Source organism: Canis lupus, chromosome 6 (assembly GCF_003254725.2).
Source record: "Canis lupus dingo isolate Sandy chromosome 6, ASM325472v2, whole genome shotgun sequence".
Classification (NCBI taxonomy): Eukaryota; Metazoa; Chordata; class Mammalia; order Carnivora; family Canidae; genus Canis; species Canis lupus.
Genome location: NC_064248.1, coordinates 55,198,802 through 55,211,024, shown reverse-complemented (window position 1 = coordinate 55,211,024; position 12,223 = coordinate 55,198,802). Strand labels below are relative to the sequence as shown.

The following is a 12,223-nucleotide window of genomic DNA, read 5'->3' as shown; positions in this document are numbered from 1 at the left end:
AGCCCTTTGGAATGCAAGGGCATGAAAGTGATGTTGTGATAGAGCAATCTTGTGTCTGCCCCTGATTTTTTTTAAATACATTATTTACTGTAAGCCATATCTGCAGTACTACATCATCTACCATGAAATGCTTGCCACACACCTCAATACCCCAGTGAAAGGGCAGCTGGGATAGCAAGGTGGAGGGTTGGGGGAGGTCATCAGCTTGGTCCTTTCCTCTCTGTTTCCTTCCTCACATGAACCCCTCCATCCACGAGTTGGTATGGGGCATTCCTCTTGGGTGATGACTATTTGGAACTCTTGAATGGCCCTCTTGAGAGTACCAAGATTACCAAAAGGTAAGGACACTGTCAAGTGCCCCTAGAATTAGTATAGGTATCTGCAGTGAGGGGCAGAGCCAAAGGTTCCAAGGGAGGAAACACAGCTTGAATTAAAATCCGTATCTATGTTTTCACCAGCACTAGACTAAGCTTTACACACATCATCTTGGTTAATCCCTTCGGCAACCCAGACAAGTGAAGATCAAGCCTTTTCATAGATGAGAAAACAGAGGCCGAGTAACCAGCCAAATTCACATAGCTAAGATGTGGAGGCCTCTCAACTGGACTTCCTGACTCCACTACCTATATCACTTCCCAGTGTGAGCTCCTGCTTCTCAGAGTGAGCAAAAGAGCTTGGGTTGAGTTGCTTGAAAATGGCATGAAAGCAAGCAAGTCAGCTGGGTTAACTCAGTTCCTGGCACTTGGTGGGCATTTGGTAGATATTTGTGAACTGGACTTTTGAACAGACTTTCAGACACAAGGTGGGGGGTGGTGGGAGTTTCCAATAGGTCAGGGGATCACAGTCTGGGCCTCCACATGCACTTGAATTTCCCCCCATGGCAGGAAACCACATAGACTGGTCACAGGTGTAAACTGTGAAGTCCCAGGGCCAGCCCCCAACACCCCTTCCATCCTCAGAGCTCTTCCTACCCCACCAGGAGCCTGGGAACAGTAGCCTCACCATCCCTGGGGGGGACTTGTCAGAAATGCTGAATCTCTGCTCAGTGTCAAATTTCTGTTCCACCCCAAACCAGCTGACTCAACACCCACATTTTACTAGCTTCCCAGGTGATTGTGCATAAGGCCCTGCCCTGGCTCAGCAGCCTTCCTGTAGGGGAATGTGCCAGTCATCATCCTCGTCATCCCCAGGCAGCCTGAGGGAAATCTCTTTTTCCTATTGTAGATTTAGAGGGGCTGAGCTGCTGCCCTAACCCCCTCCCGCCTGAAGGACCTGTCTGAATGAGAGTGGGAGGCAAACTTCTTGGTTGTCAGAGTTTCCAGGAAGTTCAAACCTCTGTGTGCTCCCCATGTGACCTCGTCTGTCTCTGTCCTGGGGCTCATGAACTTGGAAGGCATAAGAAGAGCTCTTCCTCACAGCGTGATCAGGTGGTGACAAATGTGCCACATGGAAGGAAATTAGTGAATAATCCTTGCATATTCTGAAGTGAGTCACATCGACCTTTCTTAGACACTATATCCCAGATGATTAGGCTTGTGGCTTCTATTTCTTAATTCAGAGTATACTGTTAATGAACACCTAGAGAGTGTTCCCCAAAGTACAAGGTGCTGGGGACAGCAGGTCAGGTAGTCCCTGACCTTGAGGCACTTTATACAGAAATACTACTATACTGTTACCGCCTCTGGTAGCAAAGCTAAATGAAGGACAGGTAAGACACCTCTGTGAACATGGACTGCAATGATTTGACTAACTATTGGGGACAAACTGTCAACAGTAGCTCTAGGGACCCTTATCCCCTGCCCTCTCCCCCCACCTCAGGTCTCTTGCTCTGGGCTCTCACTGAAGAATGTAGCCAATAGTGTCTGTAGCGACAGGCCCGGCTCATTGCTCAAGCACCTACTATTAGCACTCTGTGCTTTGCCTGTTTAATCCTCACTGTAGCACCTAGAGGTAGATATTATGCCCATTTTGCAGAAGAGAACATTGAGGATCAGGAAAGTTGCCAAGGTCACATGTTTACAAAGTATCAGAGGACTAGACTATAGATCTAATAGAGATTCTAAAGCCCAGGTCTCTCCCTCCACACCTGGCTGCTTCAACCTCACCCGCCTCCTCGTGGAATTTCAGGTGAGGGATGTATACCAAGCTGGGTGGAGGTGGTTATCTTACTGGTGGCTGCTGACCCCACTTTATGTATCTATGTGGTGCCAGCTCCAGGATCCAGAGGTGCCCTGCTTGAATCAACAAGGGCTGAGAAGAGGAACCGTTCCAGTCCTGGGAGGGTTATCTAAGCCATGTTATTTTGAAGATGGTATAAACTCCTTCTTAGAATGGCTTTTAGCTTTTTTTTTTTTTTTTTTTTTTTTTTTTTTTTTACTGGGACTCTATTTGGAAACAGAGATGAGGTAACTTAATAGAGCCTTTCTGTGTTTTGAAACCCAATGACAAGTTGTGGCCATTTGCTCTTGGGACACGCCAGGACAAGAGCCAGACAAGGAAGAGGTAAAGAGGCAGAGGAGTTGATCCAATGTTCAACCACCCTCCTATTTACAGATGAGACAATTCAGAGGAGAGATGATCCCAACCCACATCCACAAATGATTCAGCTTCTAGTGTTCCAGGGCACGCTCTTCAGTCTTCCCTACCAGGGCCAGAAGTTGAATCTGGTCCAATTCTGTCATATAAGAAAGAGAGGGGAATCCTCGCTCACCATCGAGAATAAGTGCTGGGGGCTCGGATCTTCTCCATCCCTTTTCATGGCCCTTTTACCTGGCCCATCTCTCACTGCTTCCTCTGCAGGGTGTCTTGCAAACCTTTCCTCTACCCATTCTTCTCTAAATACCCCTTCTCCGCCCTGACACCAATGTTCTCCAGCTTGACCAATCCTAAGAATCTCCTGGGCAACTTGGACATGCAGATTCCCAGGCTCGTCTCCTAGAGGTCTGGATTGGAGAGATCCAGACAGAGCCCGGGAGATTCTGTGTGTCCTTATGGTAACAGACATTTGGGAAACCCTGGACTGTACTCCCCTTGTTATCAGACACTCCTTTGAACCCAGCCTGGAGCTGGCTAGTCCTCAAAGCCCCCTACTCCTGTCCCATGACCATACCTCTGGTACTCCAGTGTCCAAGCACACTGACCTCCAGACATGGTTCTCCATAGTTATACTGCAACCTGCCTCTTGAACTTCAGTTCCACATCCAAGCAGTCTGTTAAATGTTGATGGTGGCACAGACAGCTCAAAATTAGCACATCCCAAACCTAACTCACCCCAAAGCCAGTCTTCCTTCTCTTGTACTTCTGTATGTCAGTCTGGCTGCCTGAGCTGGAACCCTGGGAGCCATCCTGCGCCCCAGTCTCTCTTCATCACCACCCCTACACAGCCAACTACTCACCAACTCCTCAATAGCCCTCAAATCCATGCCCTCCTCTCCAGTAGAGCTCCTCCTCCTCCTCTGTCACCTGGACTCTCCTTAACGTCCTGGCTGGTCTCCCACCCTTCGATCCTGTCCTTCTGCCATTGGTCTTGCACCCGGTCACCTGAGCGCTATTTCTAGATTGGGAGCCCAAGCCCATCTCTCCACTGCTTAAAGCCCCTCAAGAACTTCTTGCCATCCACAAGTTAAGGTCCAAACTGCTTAGGATGGCTCCCCTCAACCGCTCACTGAGCCCACACCTCACGTCACTGCTCGGCTTTCCCCTTCCTTCATCCCACCACCGCCCACCCCGCCTCCACCCCCAGCCCGGGCATCACATTCCTCACAACTTCTTTGCTGGCTCTACACAGCTGGGTTAGTGCCCTCAAACATGTTCCTCTAACAGCCTGCATTTACCACATTACATGGGCAAATTCAACTATTAACTAGGGAGAAAGTTTGAGGATTACTTTCAGGTTTACAGCCTCTCTCCACCCCTAGTTGTTCCCGCAATGCCCAAGAGCTGGTTCTTCTTCGTACCTATGAATACGTCTGAAGCCAACTCTCCCCTTCTTCGGCCTTTCAGAGTGCAGCACGAGGACCACCCAGGGATCAGCCCACCTCTATCTCTTCCTCAAAGGGAGTGGCCTCTCCTGGCTATTGGCAAAGCTACCAGAAACTTGGCTTTGAACCATTTGTGTCTAACAGGTGGTCCGGATATACTGGCACAGACTGTGGGTTTAAAGAGAGGGAGAGATGGAGTCATAAAATGCCCTGTTTTCAGACCACCCTGAGCCCTAAGGGCCAGTCACTGGTGAGGGAATACTGTGCTTGTGGAGTCCAGGTGGGAGAGAGGATGCTGACCCACATACCTGCCCCCTCAAGAAGCTGGAGATGTCAGAGCAGGTTATCAGGAGAGCTATTTCCAAGCCAACCTGCCAGACCTCTGGGAGGGATGGTCAGGAGCTGAGACTGATGCTAGAGCCCCCAGAACTCCAGGGTACACTACCAGCGGTGAAGGAAACACTGCCCTCAGCCTCTGTAGGAGCTCCTTGGATGGACAAGGTGTTCACACTACTATAGGAGATGGCGTAAATCTCCACCTGGGCCTAGACTGCTGAATAATATCAGGAAGAGTATTGTGGGGGCGCCTGGGTGGCTCAGTCGGTTAAATTTCTGACTTTTAATTTTGGCTCTGGTCATGATTTCAGGGTCGGTCATGAGATTGAGTCCCTGCTCAGTTGGGCTCCACACACACAGGGTGTGGAGCCTGCTTAAGAGTCAATGTCCCTCTGCTCCCTCCCCATACCGTGCACTCTCTCTCTCATTCAAATTAAAAAAAAAAAAAAAAAGAATATTGTTGAACTGGATTTTGTAGAGCCCTCTGACCCAGCCCTAGTACTAATGGGTCACAAACTCCTCCAAAGAAGGGCTGGAAATGCCGATAGTGTCAAGCTATCTTTTTGTAACCCATCAAAAGCTGGCCATGCTATGGGAAGGGAAGTGGAGGTAGGAGCATTACATTCAGGGGAGGCAGCAGAAGCAGCATGGCCAATCCAGATCATTAAAGCAGAGAATGGAAAATAGGGCTGCCAGGTGCAGTTGTGCAGGTTGTTCACTGCAAAGGTCTCCCCACTGAAGGAGGAAATGGAGGCTGAAATCCAGTCCTGTGCACCCATTTATTTCCCAAGCTGCTTGTCCTGGTGCAGAAGTGCGTTTGCTGGGAAGAAGAGGGCCTGTTCTAAATTACAAAAAGGCACCATTTGGGAATGCTGTGACCTTGAGGGAGAAGACATTGGCAGCAGCGGTGAGAAAAGCTTAGATGAATGCAAGAGAAACCCAGGATCTGGCAAAAGATGACAAGGGCTTTGAGAGCCCCAGGGACACTACTGGGTGGAAGTTCAGAGTCTCAGCCTATTGATATGCTGCCCAGGGCCATGATTATGCCCTACACCACCCCGTTACCTCCTTTACCCCCATCCCATTCTCTCCTAGGCCACCCCCGGCCATCCAAGGCCTCCATGGCCGGAGGAGGGGAGGCCAGTATATGTGGCTCCGGTTACCCAAACCCTAATGACTCATTCCTGAATGGGGTAAAGGACACCCCGTAAAGAGAGGCAGTGTCCCCAAGCCCGCCTGTGAGACCTCAGTGGGAGAGCTAGGCCACCAGCCTGTGGCTGAATGCCAAGTTAGAAGAGGCTGTTGAGTTTCTCCCCCTTTATTCCTGTCCTATTTATAGCTTCACCTTAACAGCATCCACTCCTGGTGACAGCTCACAGGTTCTAACCTGCCAGGGGCACTTCTAGAAAGATTATAGCCTTGTTCAGAAAGCTAACAGCACACAACATAAAGGAACCTGAGGATTGCCTCCTGCCTTTTCCTCTTGGGACAGAAGATGGCCGGGCAGGTGGAGGACCCTCAGGCACAGATGGAGAGGGGAGGCTGGGGGAGGTGGAACTAGCTTTTCTGAGCCCCTGTTCTGTGCTGTAAGTACCCGATTGTATTGAACTCTGCAACAACCCCGTGAGGCAAGTATCATTCTTTCCATTTTACAGATGAAGAAACACCCCTGGCCAGCTGGTAAGCTCTAGGGCTCTGATTTGAATTTCCTGGTCTTTCTGGCTCAGACACATGGGGGGTTTTAACCCAACCGATGTCACCTGCAAAGTATCTCCCTTGGGGAGAGCGAAACTCAAAATAGTGAAAAGGAACAGAAAAAGCTTGCAGAGTTTGGCTTCAGCAACTGAAGCCAATCTCCCTACAACCTTCTCCATTCATGCTCATCCTTCCAGGGCATCCTCAGGGGACAATTATGTTCCTTGCTTCCCCAGCCCCCCCACCCCACCCCACCCCACCCCACCCAAGGATTTTTATTCAGGTGAAATGACTGTATTAAAGCCTCACCTTGGGCAGCCCCGGTGGCTCAGCGGTTTAGCGCCGCCTTCAGCCCAGGGCCTAATCCTGGAGACCTGGGATCGAGTCTCCCTGCATGGAGCCTGCTTCTCCCTCTGCCTGTGTCTCTGCCTCTCTGTGTGTGTGTGTGTCTCTCATGAATAAATAAATAAAATCTTAAAAAAAAAAAAAAGAAAGAAAGCTGCACCTTGAGAGGGGCAGGAGAGATGGGTAGAGGAACTCATGAGCTGATGGAATATGAGCCAGCAAGGGAGAGCCTTCTTTCCATCCAGCCAGCTCCTCAACCCACCACTCAACCAAAGCATCAGCTCTTAGGGAATAACTGCCAAGACCCACAGTTTAGTTGATAAAATGTGAGCAGGAAGGGGCTGCTAACAAAAATAGTGATGTTTACTGAGTGCTTTTTATATAAGAGCCAAGGACCTTTCCAGGGATATTACACAGAGACCCATTTAACACACACACACACACACACACATACGCACACACGCACGCAGTATGAATGGGGAAACTGAGACCCAGACAGGTGACAGAAGTTGCCCAGAGTCTCGCAGCTCTTAGGAAGGAGACTTGCAATCAAACTCACACAGCCTGGATCCTAGATGCAGCCCTGCCTCTCAAAGGTCATCTCTCCTCACTGCCCCTCCTGTCACCTCCAAGGGCAGAGCCAGGTTGGATCTCCTGGCTGGGACCCAGGGCTCATGTCACACCCTGGGGGTTTGGCACACTCGAGACTCCAGGAGTGTGCTAATTGCACTTCACTCAGATCAGATTTCAGATCTCACCTGATGCTCCCAACTAGAGAATTCTTAAATACCTATTTATTTGTCTGACATCTGTACTGTACTTGAGCACCCCTGCTGGGCTCATAGAAAGCTAAACAGGACTTCCATTAGGTTCTTCCCATTTCCCCTCAGCAGACAGATACAAACAGAAGCAAGAGGAACAGTAGCACCTCCCATGTCACACACCCAGCAGTGCTTGGCAACAATTCTAAGCACACCCAGCAAGGCCAGCAAATATTTTGATAATCTGTCCCCTACAGAATTCTCCTGTGGAGAACACATGGACACAGCCAGGAGCCATCTTTCTTTCAGCAGATTCACTACAGGAAGAAACACTACATCAGTGGAGGGGATTTTGACTCTTAAGGCTTTAATATAAAGGGAAAGGAAGCAGGGTTGGAGGCGGGGGCTGCCCAGACATCTGGGGTCCCTCAGCCCCCAGCGTGGAGCAGGGAGGGGGGCTGCAGTGGACATTTGTCGAGCAGGAGGCAGATGCAGTGGGGGTTAAAAGCTCAGAACTTCAGAGTCAAACCTGGCTTGAGGCTGGGTGACTTCCCGCAAACTGCTCCACACTCTCTGGTCCTCAGGTTCCACACTGTCAAATGGGGATAACAGGAGTACCCACCTCTTGGACTGGCCCTTGAGAATTAGAAACAGTAACTTTAGCAAAGCGCTGAGCACAGGGCCTGGCACATGCATGACCTGAGTCACCATCAGACACACGACTGTCATTGTGAGATCCTTCACTTGGCTTGAAATGAGCTCATGGGGCGTGTTCTCCACTATCACTGGTCCCCTTTTTGAGCCTTCTTTAGAGGATCTGAGGCCCCACATCTGACCCAAAATGTGCCTTTGGGGGGAGAGGGAGAGCCCTGAAAGCTGGGCAGCCGCATGGCCACGAGTTCAGGGCCCGTCCTGGCAAACAACCCACAGGTGTCAGGTCAGCTGGGCAATGAGAAAAGCCCTACAGATTCCTAGCATGGGACATTTCTTCACAAAGGCATATAATTTTCATTAACAACATTAACGAACATTTATCAAAAGCAGAATAACATAAAGCCACTGAGACAAAAATGACTTGGTCTCCGGGTAGAGAGCAGGTTGGGCAGGACCTCAGGGGCTTGTTTGACCTGGTGCCTCCTTCCCAACCCTCATGCACACTTTCTAGCCTCACCCCCAGGGCCTCTTTCCCAAGACGAATTTACCTCTACCTTTGGTGTAATCCCAAAGGATACAGAGCATTGCCCTGGGGCCCAACATTCTCCTAGTGACTCACCCACCATTTAGGCAATGAGTATCTGAGGAAGAAGAGCCACTGCCTGGGACCCTGAGCCAGGGTCACCAGGGTCACCTGGGTCCCTGGTGCCCAATAGCCACCTTCTCCTCTGAGGGTACCCAAGACCGCCCCAGGGGCAGGGTGGGATCTGGCCCTGAGAAGGGGCTGGGTGAATGTAGCAAAGAGCTCAGGCCACACAGACTGGTGGTTCGGGATGGGGTAGTTTGGACACACCGCATTTCCACAGAAGAAACCTAACCCTCCTGTAAAGGCATTGACCCATCCCACCTGAAACTTTAGGAGAGACATTCTTGTATTGGAAGGTCTTGGGGCCAACACACGAGCCCTTGTAGACATCCCACCACCACTCCTACCCCCTGTGCATATCCACATCTCTGTGACAGTCCCCCCCCTGAAGCCACATGCCCACTATATTTCCTTCAAACAGCCCACGAATCCTGTTGAGTGTTATGGGGAGAAAATGTGTGTTCAGGTGGCGGGGGGTGTGATTGGTTGGGGGGCGTGGGTATTCACGTAGGGAGGGAGAAGGTTGACAAGAAATCCAAGTATATGGCCCAGAAAAGTCTCAAAAGCAACTGCAGCCTGGCTGTCTCCTCTCTTACCCCAACTTATCAGCTAGAGCCAGGGGCAGGGGAGGTTCGTGGCCAGCTTTGCCTGGCATCTGTCCTACTTCCCACACCTGGCACCTGGCTTTGAGCAATGGAAGTGGCTACCGTGGCAACCAGGTCCTGCAGGAAGTCCAGGGAGCCCTGGGTTCCGGTCCAGGCCCTGTATAGTGAGGACAGCAAGGTGCCCGGTCCCTTGGCTGCAGGCGCCGGGGCAGCTCCAGAGCACTTCATCAAGACTGGAGGTGGGGGGGATCCCTGGGTGGCTCAGCGGTTCAGCGCCGCCTCCAGCCCAGGGTGTGATCTGGGGGTCATGGGATCGAGTCCCACGTCGGGCTCCCTGCATGGAGCCCGCTTCTCCCTCTGCCTGTGTCTCTGCCTCTCTCTTTCTGTGTGTCTCTCATGAATAAATAAGTAAAATTAAAAAAATTCTAAAGCCCTAGAGTGCAATCAGATGTTGCACTTTTATTTTTCACGGTTTATCTTCAAAGACTTTGGCAGCCAAAACAATACAGCTTTTCTTTTCTTAAAAAACCTCCAAAACTAAAAAAAAACAAAAACAAAAACAAAAAAACCTCCAAAACTCAATAGACACCCCCCCCCAAATCACTGAGGACAGGAAAGCCAGTTTTTGCCAATCTTACCTAACTCCATGATAAAGCACCTTTTCTATATAGCTTTTAAATTGTCATCAGATTAAGCCAATGATCTTCCTGAGCTGGGAAGTTGGTTCTGGCTCCAGCCTGGGTTGTTTCCACAGCTAGGAGAAGGGGGCAGAATCTTGACTCCAGTGGGAACTCAGGGTGTGGGATGTATGTGTGGAGAAGCTCACAGACTATATAGAATTTAAGCACCTGATCTTTTAATGATCTTTTCAGTATTTAGAGGGGCAGGTATATGTCTCTGCCTCTCTCTCTCTCTCTCTGTGACTATCATAAATAAATAAAAATTAAAAAAAAATTAAAAAAAAAACAAAACTTTAGAGGGGCAGGTATTAGGACTGCAGTGATAATCATGGCTCCCCAGGCCTATTTACCCTGTGACACTGACTTTGGATGTGGTGTCTGTGTGTTCCAGGTTCTCCTGTAAAAGAGGAAATAAAGGCAAACTGACAGACCTCCCAGGGAAAGATGCATGGATGTTATTTCATATAAACCTCCAAGCTCCTATAAGCAATTGCCTAAGGTGCCTATATAAAATGCAACCTTTTTTTTTTTTTTAAGATTTTATTTATTTGGGAGAGATGGGTAGATGGGGAGGGGCAGACAGTAGGGAGAGGGACAAGCAGACTCCTCGCTGAGCACATAGGCTAACTCGGGGCTCAGTCTCATGACCCTGAGATCACGACCTGAGACGAAGCCAAGAGTTGGATGCTCAACCCACGGAGCCACCTAGGCTCCCTTAAAATGCAACTAGTAACCGCCTCAAGCCTTTACATTCGCCCTTACCAAATTCCCATTGTTTCCTCAGATCTTTTCCTCTCAGAGGTGATGGGACTAAGGGAACTGGCACACCTAGTGTGTCCCTTTCTAGCCACAGCCACCTTCTGAAGCCCAGAGAGTGGTGGCCTGTTCTGGGGGGGCAGGTTCAAGTCAGGGTTCCCTGCCCTGACACCCTCTCCCTTATGTCAGGTGATCTAACTTCTGTGTGGCTTCCTGGCTCCATCCTTAAAAATGAGGATAATTATTGTTGGCTGTTGGGCTACCCCAAAGTGCTACCAGGAGAACTAAATAAGTAAAACAGAACGATCAGCATCACTAGCTATGACATCATGTTATCATTACAGAACAGAAAGGACAAGAAAGGAAGTGGCCACATCCAAAGCACAGACTCAAGGATATGATGAATAAGGACCCAGAATTACCTAGGAAATGACCCCCTGGAGCCTCTGGGGGTTAGTCAAAGGACTCTCCTAAAGCTCCAGGCACTGCCCCAGAAGCCACTTGGTGGGCTGGATCAACACCATTCCACAGCCCCGGTCACTTCCGCTGGCTCAGCACTGCCCTGAGCTCCAGGGCTGAGAGCAGCCAGCTGGCCATTTCCTACCTCGAGCAGATGTCGCTGCTCCTGTGGGTGAATGCACAGCAAAGGCCTTCTGGGTTCAGTGTGAGGAAGTTACCGGAGCTCAGACAAGGCTGGTTCTGCCGCAGGTTGAGCTACATGGGTCTCAGGCTGGTTGGACCTGGGTCTGTGGCCTCTCCCGGGCTTGCCTTCCGGGCTACAGAGCTAACGCTGCCCATTCCACTCAGATGCTTCTTTGTCTGTTGTCTGAACAGCTGACAACTTAATTCTCAATAATAGTGACTCACAGGATAGTGGTTCCCTTTTTTATAAAGCAGTCTTCTGTAAATCAAACTTTCCTTCTAGGTGGAGAAAGGTCTTTGCTTTTCAGTAGACAGAAAGAGAGGCAAGCAAAGTATGGTGATTAGAGGCACAGATGTGGGGCTAAATTGTGTTTCAATCTGGTGCCACCACTTACAAAGTGGTGCAACCTTGGACAAATTAATTTAACCTCTCTGCGCCTCAGGTTCCTCATCTAAAATGGGGATGATAGTAACAATTCATAGGGTCATCATGAGGGTTAAATGAGTTTAGAGCTATGCTGGTTCATAGTAAGTGCTTCTAACAGTGTCTGATAAATGTCCAATGGTGGGCACCTGGTTATATAAAATTCATATAATGGAATACTGCACAGCCACTAAAATCTCAATTATAGAAGAGTAGCGATATGGAAATACATTCATGATCTATTCCTCTGTGAAACAATAAGCTCCAAAGCAAACTACAGTATAACAAAATAAAAAATAAATCTATGTACATTGAAAAATGTATTAATATACACTGAAAGAATTTTTCCAGTCCTCCAAAATTTCTGTGTTCTGTGTGTTACTTTGGTAATAAAAAACCATAAGAAAACAATACAAATTACTCAATAATGAAGTACAGTAACAATTATTTAAATGTAGATATGCATAATCCAAATTAAATGATCATTCTTTGAAATAACAACGATGATGATGGTGATGATATTATTTCTAACAGTCTTGAGCCTAAATCATTCAGATCTGATGCTGAGAGATGACCACTGCCACATACTTCAATGGTTAGTCAAATGTTATCATCAAAAAGAAAAAATAATATTATACGCATATGTGGCTATGACATGCTGTTTTGCTTCTGGAAATAGTCAACAGCTAATTCATACCA

General features: G+C 48.9%; 1 protein-coding gene across 2 annotated transcripts in view; it reads right to left on the bottom strand.

Moving 5' to 3' along the window:
• Nucleotides 1-12,223, bottom strand: part of BCAR3 (BCAR3 adaptor protein, NSP family member) — a 155,781-nt gene that overhangs the window by 124,169 nt on the left and 19,389 nt on the right. The window contains exon 1 of one of the 2 annotated variants that reach the window (XM_049111661.1): nt 11,063-11,212. The exons of the other annotated variant lie outside the window; for it this stretch is intronic. The gene's annotated coding sequence lies outside the window, so the exon portion shown is untranslated. Of the gene's footprint in view, nt 1-11,062; nt 11,213-12,223 lie in introns of those variants that run through there. 2 annotated transcript variants of the gene reach the window in all.